Genomic DNA, 13,069 nt, shown 5'->3' on the forward strand with positions numbered 1-13,069 from the left:
AAGTTACCCAAACTTTTATACCCCACTAAAACTTGGCTCCTCGAGGGCCTGCGCCTGCAGAGCCCATACCCAGCAGAGGTGGATGCCAGCAGGAGAAGCATCGTGGTCCCATTTCGGTCCCATTTTGGGAGTGCAAACGGCAGCAGCGGCGGTGCTGAATCAGTCCTGGGTTCGCTGACGTCAGGCGGGAGCTGCCTGGAGCAGAGTTAGAAACACCCTTTGCTGGTGTGAATTAGGTTCGAGCCTGGTCCCGCGGGGAGGGGGAATTCATTAAAACGCCGCCACATGTGGAGTGAGGTTATAGCTGATTTTGAGTGAGTGCAGCTGACAATCCCAAAATACATTTTCCTCTCTAAAGGGTTTTTATTCTTTCAGCTCTGCAGCGTTCCAGTACCACAGATGTGCGTACAGGTGATGGTCTGGCATCAGCGTGAACTTTCCCAGTAGCGATACAGAGCAGACCAAGGCACTCTCGATTACAGTAAGCTATTTAAAGCAAGATGCTGCTTTTCCATCGCCCAGGTCTTTGCGCCCTTTCACACTCAGTGGCGTTTTCCAGCTTTTGCAATAACGGTTTCTTTTCTTTGTAGTTTCATGCTGCTCTGCTGTTGGTTTATTCAGGAATAGCCCAAGCACCCCAGCTCTCAGCAAGAACATCAATTCAGCTCCTGGAGCTACAGGAACCCTTTTTGGAGTTGCTCCTCGGACACAGATGCGCAGGCAAGCTCTTGCGGTTTAACACCACTTTGCTAAATTTAACACCACTTTGCTAAATGTAACACCATGTGCGTCCTTGGCCTGTTTGGGTGATGGGGTGCAGCGTAACCCCCCTCTGAGCTCCGGAAAGCCGCAGCCGTTACCTTTGCTCAGCCAACACGCAGGAGCCCATCTGGAACCGATGATGTTTGTGGGTGTCTGAGCACCCGCCCAGCGTTGAATTGCATTTTGCTTTAATCCCTGCAAAGCCAGGTGCCACAATTGCATCAAAACCGCTTTAAATCTGTGTGACAGCATCACCCCCCTCACCCAGGGATTTCTTTGAGCTCACGTACCCCTGCACAACCCTTTCCAAAGGGAGAGTCCACCTCGGAGCAGAAGGTCCTTCCCGCATCATCCTGTGTCCTAAACTCTCTCTGCTCTCTCCCCCTTCTGCCTCCCTTGCCACATAGAGGGGATCCCCCTTCCCATGGCAAAAAACTTGCTTTAGTGTTCGCTGTTGTTTTTTTTTTTAAGGATTATAAAATACTTCCACTAAAATCCCCTTGGAGCAGGGGGAACCAAAACAACCTGGACAAACCCATTGCAATGCCCCAATCCCACGGCTGCCTCAGCCGTGTCCAGCCACGTATGCACGTGCGTGTGCCTCGAATGTGCCAATACACGCCCACAAACCGCCCTGCTCGTCCCTGTCTGGTCCCAGTTGTGTTTTCTTCCCCTTTGCATGGCTGCACCTCACTGATATGCCCGTGACTTTTGAATGGATGTGACCGTGTCTTTTAACGGGGCTGGGAGCAGCCCCGGTCCATCCCCAGCCCCACCAAACCCCTGCCTTTGGTCCAGGCTGTGCCACTGGATGGTCCTGGAGAGGAAAATTTGGAGCAAAAGGGACTGGAAGCCCTTTCCGGTGCTGAGACCTGCGTGTTGGCTGGAAGAGGGGGAGCACGGGGAGGTGAGGAGAGCGATACCCCGTGATGCTGGCAGACAGCTCGGTGGTCCCGCTCGGGAGGATGCTCGTGGCAGCTGCAGCGCAGGGAGGCTCCTGCCAAAGCCTCCCCAGGGCTAACACGGAGCTGCCTTTGCCTGGCAAATGTTTGACACCACGCAGAGGGGATGCTGGTGCATCCAGGATGTTCCCATAACTCAGACTCAACGCAGACACCAAAAATAAGATAAGACAAAAATAATGCCAAATAAAGCTCGCCTCTTAAAAGCAGTAAATAACCTTGAGCAGATGCTGGCTTGCTCTTAATCCAATTATCTATCAGCAGGCCTACGCAGCGCTGGGAGGAAAAACACACCAACCCCATCTTGCTGGGAAACGGGGCTACAGCTTCTTCCAGTTTTTGGATTCCAACCCTGCCCTAAATCCAGCAGAGCTCTCCGGAAACACCACATCTGTGGGTGGCACAGGTGAGGTCTCTGCACAAGGGCACCCTCTGCAGCCTGAGGTCACTGGTGCCACCTGCCTTCTGTATGGGAAGTTTTGCTCTAAAATACTAAATCTTGAATTCACCTTCCATACGGCCGCCACAGTGGTGCCTTCTTGAGTTCTATGCTGCGGGTTCGTGGGGAAAAGCCTCCTGCAGCTGATTGTGCTCATTTCCACAGAATCACAGGATGGTTTGGGTTGGAGGGGCCTTCCCAGCTCCCCCAGTTCCCCTCCTGCCATGAGCAGGGACATCTTCACCAGCTCAGGTTGCTCAGACCCCGTCCAGCCTGGCCTGGGATGTCTTCAGGATGGTTCATCCACCACCTTTCTGGCCAACCTGGGCCAGGCTCTCGCCACCCTCAATATTACAGCCACCTTCCCTGCCCAGAGGGCTGCGGGGCTTTGCATCCCAGTTGGGATGTGACTCATGGGATGCCACAGAATTTGGGGTACCCCAAAGGCACCTCTGTGCCTGAGGAAGAGAAACCTCTGGGAAGATGCTTGAGGAGAACGGGCTTTGCTCTCCTTGCTCCTGGCTGCTTGGCCACCCACCCGTGTGGCCCTGCTGCGGGAGGCTGTGATGGGCTCAAGCAGCAGCTTTTCTGGCAATTAGTGGCCACTTTGGGGTCTCATCTCTCAGCAGCCCTGGTTGGTGGTGAGAAAGCTGCGGGAAGACGAGCCGTGTCTGCTCGCTCTGACGGCAGTAGAAGTATTTCTGGAGGAGCGCCCTCGCCAGAGTAAATTGTTGGCAACCACGCGCTAATTCTCTTTTCATAAACAAAGCGAAGGAGATAAAAGCAGCAGCTTCAGCTGCCTCCGCCTTCTCCCTCCAGCGCAGCGCCTCGCGCCCTCGCACACCCAGCCCCGCATCTGGAGCTCATTGGGGGCAGCTGCTGGGAGGACGCGGATGGGAACCAGCTGAGCCCCTTCCATGCGGCCGCCAGGTCCGAGCGTGGTCCTGGGGAGGGAGTGTGCAAACGGGGCCCTGCTTGGGCTGGGGAGCTTGATTCGGATTGACAGAGGCAGGCGAAGCATCGAAATCCACAGTAGTTTGGTCAAGCTGTGTGCAGAAAAATGAGGTGGCCACCATGTGTTTTTTTTGAATGGGCCAAAATAGCTTCAGATTTGCTCTTCACCCCTCTCAACCAACAGTGGCCAAATGCTGGGAAAATGTTGTGCTTGGTAGATCTTGTGTGTGCCCTGAATTTTGTCCTGTCCCTGGCACAAACCTGAGACGGGCACCATGAGCGGGTGTTTCCCTCCAAGAGGGGCCCATCTGGAAGGACCTTGAGAGCAGCTTCCCAAAGCTTCACCTTTGGGAAGTTATTATCAGAAAGGTTGATTTGAACTCTTTGTTTTGCAGCCGAGGGACATTGTAGATGGATTTCTCAACACTGAAAGATTTTAGCAGGTGGAGAGAAGAAAAACCAAACCTGTGTGGCCACAATGGCAATATTTGCGTTTTCCACTTGCAAGAGGAACAGTTTCATTTTGGGTTTAGAAATGTGAGGACAGCACAGTACAATGCAAAAATAAACAGCAAAACAGCCCGATTCCCTGCACCCAAAATGATGCAGTTTGAAAGCAATGAAGCAGAGGCCCCTGGTTGGCCCCAAATGAGATCTCAGCAAGTGGGAAGGACACTTGGGCTGATCCTTGGCTCTACCAAACCCTTCTCAGGGCATCCCCCAGTGGATCCCCGACTCGCTCCCGTGCCGGCGGGGTTTGCTTTGTGCTTTCTGACAAGCCCTTGTGCTGGGTGCTGGTTTTCATTAGCTGGGGGAGGGCGGTTTGCTGCCTCGTTGGCTCTTCCACGTCCGCCCCATCCTTAGGGAAGGCTCGAGGAAATAACTTGTCAAGCATGCTCGGGGAACTCTAAAATGGTCCCGTCTGCAAGAGTCAAATTAGAGAGCGGTGTGTCCTGTGTCAATCTTTGCAGTCTGAGACCTGCGGTCCTTCAGCTGCACCTTGATTTGTTTATCTAGATTTCCTCTAAAAACAGAGATGTGTTGCTAGCATGATCTTTCTTACAATTGTATTAGTTACATTTCCAGCTACTTGTCTATTACGCTTTCCCATTTTAGACCCTCCCTTTACCTTTTATTGGAAAAAAGAAATGATGCTTTTCATACAGGGGGTCACTGCCCGAATCTGCTTTCTCCTGGCACCCAAAACGTGCAGCTGGATCCCCGGACTCGGCCGCTCATGGGACGTCTCTGGGGTGCAGCTCGGCCTTTCCAAAGGACGCTTTGCCAGTGTCTGGTAAGACCCAATCTTCCTCATTTCCGTGTTGAGTCGTTTCTCAGGCGGGAGGAGCTGAGACTTGTCTTTGCTGCGGCTGAAGCCTCATGACAGGGCTCAGGGAACCGCTGGGAGCTGCAGTGGAGGAGATGGCACATTGCCCTGTCTCACCCCCTCCTCAGCCCACCATCAGCCCCTATTTCATACCTGGACTCACATTCGAACCTCAGTTTCACCCAACCTAAAGGGAACGGGCTGTGTTTTTGTCTCCTGTGCTAAATGATTTTCAGCACTTGGCCATTTTAAATTTTTTTGGGGGGAGACCCACAGCAGACAACTGACAAATCACCCTTAATCCACCTGAACTGCTAAATCTCTCGGTAATCCCTCCCCAGCACTGCTCCGGCGCTGCTCCCCTACATCAGACCTTCTTGGCACCATCAATCAAGGTCTGTGGCTCCCGGGTGCCTCACGGTACGTGTCTCTGCAGGGAAACCCTCTCGTTTATAAAACTTGGGGACCTCCCACAGTTTCCCATTCCCTGTGACCCTGGTGAGGGGGTCAGTGCACAGAGTAAACTGGTTGAGAGGGAAGGTCCTAATATTTATATGGAAAGCCATTAGCAGGCAATGCCTTATCTACCTTCTGTTTTGAAGCGGAGGCTTGGGGCGATGGCAGAGCTGTGGGTAGCGCTGGAGCTGCCTCCGAAATGCCCCGTCGTGCTCTGTTTTGCCATCCGCACCCGTGGCTGGGTTGTAGCACATTCTTAATGCTGTGGGATGAGAGCGTAGTGGAAAAAAAGAGCTTAGATCCTGATCTGCTGAATTTTAAAGCAAGATAAAAGCTCCCAAATCTACCTTGATACCTCCTGGGCTGGTGTGTTTTAGCCGGCTGGTCCCTGTGTGGATGATGTCCTTCTTGGTCTTAAAAAGTATAAACCTATAAAATAACTGTTGTTTTGTGAGTTTTCTGAGCCTTCCCCAGATGTCGAGCATAACTTTGAACTCAGAGGTGGTCAAACCTTCTTTTCTCCAGAGGAAATGGTGTTGAAGAACCTCTGCGTTGGATGGAAAAGAAGGCAGGGAAGGAGTGAAGATGAAGATATGGCGGTGGCGCCGTTCCTGCAGCGCTTGTGATGTGAGAGGAGAGGTGGCGACTCCCTGGGAAGGACACAGGGACCAGCAGGTGTGTGGGTGCTGGGAAAGCAAAATACCAAACTGCAGCACTGTCTCACACTGCATTTCTTTAGGAAATGTGGCAAAAAACAAACCAGAACCAAACTAAAGAATGAGGTGGTGGGACTGCAAATTCACTGATGTTTTATTGATAACTTCTTCACGAACAGCCCTCTGCTCCCGGGCTGCTGTGCAGCTGTGGATATAACTTCAGATAACTTGTTTTTCAATCCGTATCCTCATTGGATGCTGGAGTCCCGGCTGGGAATGGGAACGTTTGCGTAGAAATAACGATGTTTGCTGGCAACTGTTGGCAGTGGGCAGCTGGCCGAGCTCCACTCAGCGGATTCGTGGTATCGTTCACCATATAGATTCCAGGTATAGATGGGGGAGAAAAGTGGGGCTGAGGCAGCTGTTGTGACTCCATGGACCTCAACAAGTCTCACAGCGATTGTCCCTTTATTCAAAAGCCATCAGGGATATCCAGGAATAGGCTGGAAAGGTCTTCAAGGGTGGGTGAAAATGGTCCTCGCCACAAAACTGAGAAAAGCAACTCCCCAGAGCCAAGAGTGTGGGTGCTGCCTCTTTCCTCTCTCCAAGTCCAGCACGGGACACGTTCGTGTGAGATGGAAGAAATGTTTCTAAACAAGAAAGCTGCCTGTTGGCAGAATTCAGATCGCACGATCACTTTTAAAAATCAGCCCCCCACCCCCACTCACCAGGGTTGTTTCCATGTTCCCATGTAGCTACTTAAGTATCCCGATCTGTTTGGATTGTTTGTACCAAGATGGATTTAGGAGGTGTTACTATTTGCAGTTGCTGAAGTCCTACCATCACATGCTGATTACTAAATGCTGAGAAATGTAGGATCTTGGCTCTTGAGCTGGGAAAGACGCTTGATGGTTTCAAGGAACGGGCAGGACGGGGACAGCCTGGGGGGGACAGCGCGCCGCATGTTGGGCTGCGGCCGAATTGGGGAAGGGAGCAAAAATCATCGTAGGGAACAGTTGTTTTGTTGAATTTACAAATGCACTTGGGCGTGCTGGAGATACACAGCAGCTCTGCTTCTCAAAGGTGATGTGGGAAAATAACTCGTTTCCTCCCCAGAAGAAAGCTGGAGCCTTTCGGCACTGAGTGTGGACGTGGCCATTAGCGCTGGCACCCTCTGGCGCGGTTCAGCGCTGGGTGCAGTGCAAACAATTGTTATAGTTTTCTTTTTTTTTTCTCTCTAGAAGGAAATAGCATGTTCTTGGGGAATACAAACAGTCCACAGCCTTCCTGCACCACTCCCTACCGCTCTCCCGGAGCCCGTGGGGAGCAGCAGTGGGGCTGCCTGGCCTGCCCCCCCCAGACAATCGGACCCACACCAAAGGTTGGTGTTGCTCTCTGGGAGGAGCTGTGGTCCCAGCAAACGCACAGAACTGGTGATATAATACACATAAAGCAAAACTGGTCTGGGGATAGACAGCGGTGATGAGGTTTGGCCGATGGCTCTAGGGATGCAGGGTTTGGGGTTCCTGGTGCCACCCTCGTGCTCCCATCCCAGTCTCCCTGCTGGCATCGCAGGGCTCTGGATCAGGTGTTGCTAAATTTGTCTTTAGTGGCTGCATCTTTCTGCTCCGCTGTTCCTGGGCTGTGCCATGAGCTGGGTCCAGCCTAGGAAATCAGAAACCGATTGCGGGTTGCCAGCCAGGGCATGTGGTTATATGGCGAGGCACAGACAATATGTTCAGCATCCTAGGACCTGCCATACATTTGGTGGTTGGGCCCCTCCCATCTCCCTGGTCCTCCTCCCTTACCTTGGAAGTGCACATGAGAAATTGAGCACGGTCAGAGTGTCTTTTGACGCTGCTTTTATGTTTGTACAGGTGAAAAGGCTGAGGGAGATGGAGGGAGCATCAACAGTCATGATGTTTGGGCAAGACCAACCCATCCCACCCCCTGAAGCTCAGCTGCAATGTTTAGGACCACCACTGGATCCATGCTGGCGTTTGCCTCTTGATGATCATCTCCCAAAACATCTTTGTTCCTGGAAAGCCTCAACAAAATGTTCTGTGAGAGATGAGTGGCAATCAGTTGGAGACCGCAGCTGTGAGTGTCCAGGGCAGGAGCTTCCTGGTGAGTCTTTGCAAAGGAATTCTGCCTTCCTCCCACTGCTTTGCCCTGCTCTTACTCTTTGCAGTCTGCTCAAAGCAACTGGAACAGGGAAATGTAGTGTTGTTCCCTTGTAGACTCTGCAGAAGCTTTTCAAAGGAATTGGAGGTACATAGAGACCTTTTTTCTGGTTAATTTTAATGCAAACATTAAATGCCTTATTACTGGCAGAGCTATATTGCCGATGGGGCTGTGAGACATGCACTCTGTTCTCTTGGACACTCTGTCTTTTCTAGGAACAAGGTGTCTGATTACACAAACACTTCCAAGATGCTACCTTTCCACTCTAGCCCTGGGCTGGGGCTTTTCCTCACACGCTACATTGCAACAGGAAACTAAATGGAGCCAAGGCACAGGTCTAAACAATGTCCCCTTATCAGTTACATGTACCACGCACACCTTGGTACAATTTTAGCCCGCACCAATCAGCGCCCTTCAAACAGCGATCTAGCCGTGGTGCGAGGGCAGCCCGGGTCAGGGACCATTCCCAGCTGCACTTGGCTGAAAAGCAGCGGGGATGGGAGTCAAGCTGATTCACTTGGCCTTGGGGACAAAAACCAGCCTCTGACCAATTTATTTAGTGATGTAGAAAAATCCAGTGTGTTTGCAAATTCATCATTGCGGATAATCTGTTGTGGACTTGCTTTTGAAGGCACATGGTATCCGTGGGTGGGACCCGAGAGCTCAGGATCCAAAGCTGGCTCAACAAGGGTGGTAACCAGGACGTTTCTCCAAATCAGGGCATTATTTGTCTTCAGCTTTAGGGATTACTGCCGCTATTCATCATATAACAATAAATCTCCATGACAATCACGTTTGGTTCTGCACAGTCTGTGGTGCTGGGAAGCTCAAATCTTCTTTCTCCTCCACAGCCTTGAGTAAAATGGCATCTGGGGACATATGGGCACGCAGGGTTTTCATTTGTGCTGCTGGCCACCACCTGAACTTCACGATTGCATCTGCCGTTGTGGTACAAGTCTCTTCTCCTGAGGTTAACCAGCGTGGCTCAGCCACGCTCATGATAGAAAAGTCCTTTTGGCACCACATGCCGGCTACCTGTAGGGAATGGCTCCTTGCCCTCATAACTCCCAAACCATTTAGCCTAGTTCTACCTGGATCATGCCAAAGCTGGGCCATGGACCATTTCAAACTTCAGTCTCCAGGTGAATTAAATCCAGAACCTGTGCCCTCATATTAAGTTATACCAGTATAAGTGTAGCCTGTGCCATGGGGAAAGGTAAGGAGTCACAGTTTCTCAAGCGTGGAATTTCTAGGCAGAGCGGTTGAGCAGCTGGTACCTTCTCAGGCCCAGGTGAGAAGCTGTGAGATCTCGGGCTGCCTGGACCACCTGGTGGTGAGAAAACTATGAGTTATGGCCCCAGTCCCTCATGCCATGGTATATTTTTCACTCTCGCCTGTGCTGGAGTGCTCCCAAGTCTGCAGGAGGCACCTGGACACGCTTCAGGTGACCTCCAGCTCTGTCCTGGGAAACACACCTGCTGGTAGAAGGCCTGGAAATGTGAAATGTTCCATCCGATATTGCCTCTTTGCGTTCTACTTGTCCACCCAAACACCCCAAGCCTGTGTTAAAACTCTTTCTGTTATTTTATTTCCTGACCAACAATCTGTATTTATAGAGTGGTTTATTTAAGCCTGATAATAACACATAATAGCTCTTTTTATATCCCAGCCAAGCCTGATGCAAGATCAGTTCACTCTGGCCATACAAACCACCTCTCTGTGCCCACAGACCGTGACGTACGTTTCCTGTTCACCTAGGCTGGAGATGCTCCAGAGCTCCTGCAGTGCTGGACATGGAGGGATTCCCAGGCAGACTTGCTGGAGAACTCGTCTGCTCTGAAAATCACCAGTCCCAGGATGTGCTTGAGGAGGTCCTGGAAAGGCGACAAGGAGACGTGTCCTGCTATGGGGATGGAGGTGTTGTGAAGCCCATCAGCTGGCAGGGGGTTGCAGACCCCTCTGCCCATCCTTCCCAAACAGAGCTGTCCTCCTGCAGCACAAGGCGGAGAAGAAAGCGTATCACGAGCAAATCCTGTGGGTTCAGACTGGCAAAGGAAGCAGACCAGTGCATGTGCAGGGGTGCTTTCAATCGTAAGGTACGTTTTACCCACAGGCAATGTCTGGGGTGCTTTATTTGACCACTGTTTAGTTTGACAAAGACAAATTTGCCTTGGCTTTGTGTCCTGGTTTTGTTAAAAACAAGACCAGTTCTCTTTTAGTGATTGTTTTCTTTCAGCTAAGTTCTTCTAGGTGGCTGTGCTTTTCTGAGTCTCAGCCTGCATATTTTTCCTAGGATGCTGTACTCAGTGCTAATAAGAGACCAACAGAATGCTGCAGAAGTTCGTGTTTAGATTTATTACTATAGAAGCCAAGAAAGACTGATAAGTTTTCCCATGTTTTGTCGTGAGAGGGATGTGTTTGAGGAGGGGTGGATGGAACAGGTGACTAGAACTGACCAACTGAGTATTCCATCCCATAATGGTCATACCCCCTAGGGGTACCTCTTAGGGTGATCGTGAGGGTCACTCTCTCTTCGACCATGGCCAGCATCTAGAGAGGACCCTGCCTGTCTGCCTGTGACCCTCAGGCCCTGCATCCTGCAGCCAGGTTCCCGTTCGCTGTGCAGTCCCGCTCATGACTTCCAGGTACCTGAGCTGCACCTGCTGGAGCTGCCAGCTCCGCACACCCAGCTCTGCTGCTGGAGTGACGCCAACTCCACATCGAGCATTTGAGATTGGTTTGTGTGTTTTGTATATATTCTCTATTTATTAGTAGCATAACTTTAAGTCTGTCTTCCTTCCCCCTTATCTTTCTTGTCATCTTTCTGACCTAAAGGAAAGCATTGGCGGCAAATGAGGGGCTAACAGGGAGTGTCTGCCAGTTTATTGCCACCTTGCTGTGAACCTTGACACTTTATTACAGCTTTTAACTGACATTATTTCTGGTGATAGAGGCTGGCATGCGCAGCTCAAGATGTAGAGCATTACCTGGAACATGCTACCAACCCCTCCCCACGTCTGCACTATTCTTCTTTTTTCCTGGTTGTGTAATCCACACCAGCGCTCACCTTCATGCACACTCTCACCAGGACCGAGACTGGAGGTGAGTTGCAATATTTCTTCCTTTTTTCTATAGCTATTGGAGGAGGAACCTCCTCGGGTTGCAAGAGGGTGGCGCTGGGTACAGGAGGGGGTCTGCAGTCTGATTTCACCTCTTTGGGGACATGTTGCATCCGTCTGTATTTTCCATATGCTGTGCGTCCGTAGTATAGGTACTGTTGAAATACAAGGTGAGAGGTGACAGGTGCTGCACCCACCACCTTCTGCTGGAAATCCTGGGTTTTCATTTTGTTCTGGTTTCCCAAGTTCGGAAGCAGTGTTGCCCGTGTCTTAAAGCCCAAAATCTGCCCCAGTGCTTGTGTTGTCCTGCTGGGCTGGGCTCAGACTCTGGGACTTGTCTTTGCGTGTGACAGTATTTGTGGTGGAGGTCCCTTGGTGGCTTCCTTGGAGGGGTCTGTAGCCCTTGGCTGTATTCTGACGTTTCCGTGTCCCCCACATGTTTGGTACCCCTTTGTCCTCGTGAAGTTCCTGCCCACCCCAGACAGAGAATCACAGAATCACAGAATCATTTTGGTTGGAAGGGACCCTCAGGATCATCGAGTCCAACCATAACCCAACTCTGGCACTAACCCATGTCCCTAAGAACCTCTTCTACACGCCTTTTAAACCCCTCCAGCGATGGTGACTCCACCACTGCCCCGGGCAGCCTGTTCCAATGCCCCAGAGCCCAATCTAAACCTCCCCTGGTGAAACTTGAGACCGTTTCCTCCACATGGTAAAGAGGGGGACCCCAGCCTGGCCATTTAATATTTATATTTTTATGGCTATGTGTTTTTAATCTATATAGCTTTATAAATATTTATATGTAAATATATACACAACTATACATATATAGAAGATGAATGTACCTATAAATAAATATACAGTATATTTGTATACTTCTTTATGTATACTTTTAAATACTGTACAAAATACACATTTATATACTATACAGGCTGTTTCAGAAAGATGAACCCAATTTGAAATCACAATATCTCTGCAACCAGGAACTACCAACTGCTGTCTGGATGTTGTCCCTACAGCAGGTACAGCGAACACAGAGTATTTATAAAGTTACTAAAACTTGATAATTCATTAAGCCATTTGTAAATTTTTGTGTAACTGTAACATCGGGTCCATCCTTTTGAAACACCCTGTATATATTGTATACAAATGTATATATTTTTCTATATATGAGCACCTCCCAAAGGAGGCAGGCAGCCAGACAGTCACAGGGCTGCCTGAGAGCAAGTGGAAATGATGGTGTCAAGACGTGGCTGTCAGCCCATCACAGAGGGGAATGGTGTTTAAAAAAGCGGGCAGCTCCCTGCCATACAATCACAGGATCATTTGGTTGGTAGGGACCCTGAGGATCATCGAGTCCAACCATTAGGATCCCTGTCCTAAAATGGCAGCCAGACAGAACAAAATGGCGCCCCCATGGAGGTGGCGAAAAGCCCCGGTGCACCTCTGGGTAAACTGGAAGGGGCAACCAGTCCTTCCAGGCAATCACAACAGAGCAAATGACTGGACAAGGGGGCGGGGCTTGTGGGAGGGGCGGGGTTTCTGGTGGGCGGGGCACCTGCCACGCCCTGGCAGGGCTCTCGGTGCTGCCTGAGGTGCCTCCGCTGCTTCTGCGGTCACAGGGGTGTCCTGAGGGACTCACCGTGGGGACAGGGGTGTCCTGAGGGACCTCAGTGGTCCCAGGGCTGTCCCAAGGGACCCACGGGGACAGGGGTGTCCTGAGGGACCTCAGTGGTCCCAGGGCTGTCCCAAGGGACCCACGGAGACAGGGGTGTTCTGAGGGACCTCAGTGGTCCCAGGGCTGTCCCAAGGGACCCACGGAGACAGGGGTGTCCTGAGGGACCTCAGTGGTCCCAGGGCTGTCCCAAGGGACCCACGGGGACAGGGGTGTCCTGAGGAGCCTCCACGTGCAGCTCGCAGCTCTCCTTGGGCCATGGCGGGAGGAAGCAGGGGCTGAGGAGGGAAGGCAGCGGGTGGCGATGGGGGCAGGCAGGGTGTGTGGAAGGGCGTCCGCGCTGTGCGTGCGAGCACCTCGTGTCTGACACTCCACAGACTGGCCTTTCCGCCAAGAGGTGGCAGGAGGTAAATGTGTGTCAGGTCTTGGTGTTGTCCCCTGAGCCCCTGTGCGTAGCCAGAGCCACGTCCTTCCTGGGGTCAGTGTCCACCCGTCACTCCTCATCCTTTCTGTGGTGTTTGCAGAGCCATTC

The 13,069-nt window shown here is 51.4% G+C and overlaps 1 long non-coding RNA gene across 1 annotated transcript; it reads left to right on the forward strand.

Annotated features, from left to right (window-relative positions):
* Positions 1-1,993: 1,993 nt before the first annotated feature.
* On the forward strand, positions 1,994-5,481 carry LOC309449735. Its single transcript, XR_014185995.1, has 3 exons — positions 1,994-2,130; positions 4,284-4,411; positions 5,426-5,481. It is a non-coding gene; the product is annotated as an uncharacterized lncRNA (long non-coding RNA).
* Positions 5,482-13,069: the final 7,588 nt, after the last annotated feature.

Source organism: Streptopelia decaocto (assembly GCF_964273445.1).
Source record: "Streptopelia decaocto genome assembly, chromosome: 24".
In the NCBI taxonomy this organism is placed as follows: Eukaryota; Metazoa; Chordata; class Aves; order Columbiformes; family Columbidae; genus Streptopelia; species Streptopelia decaocto.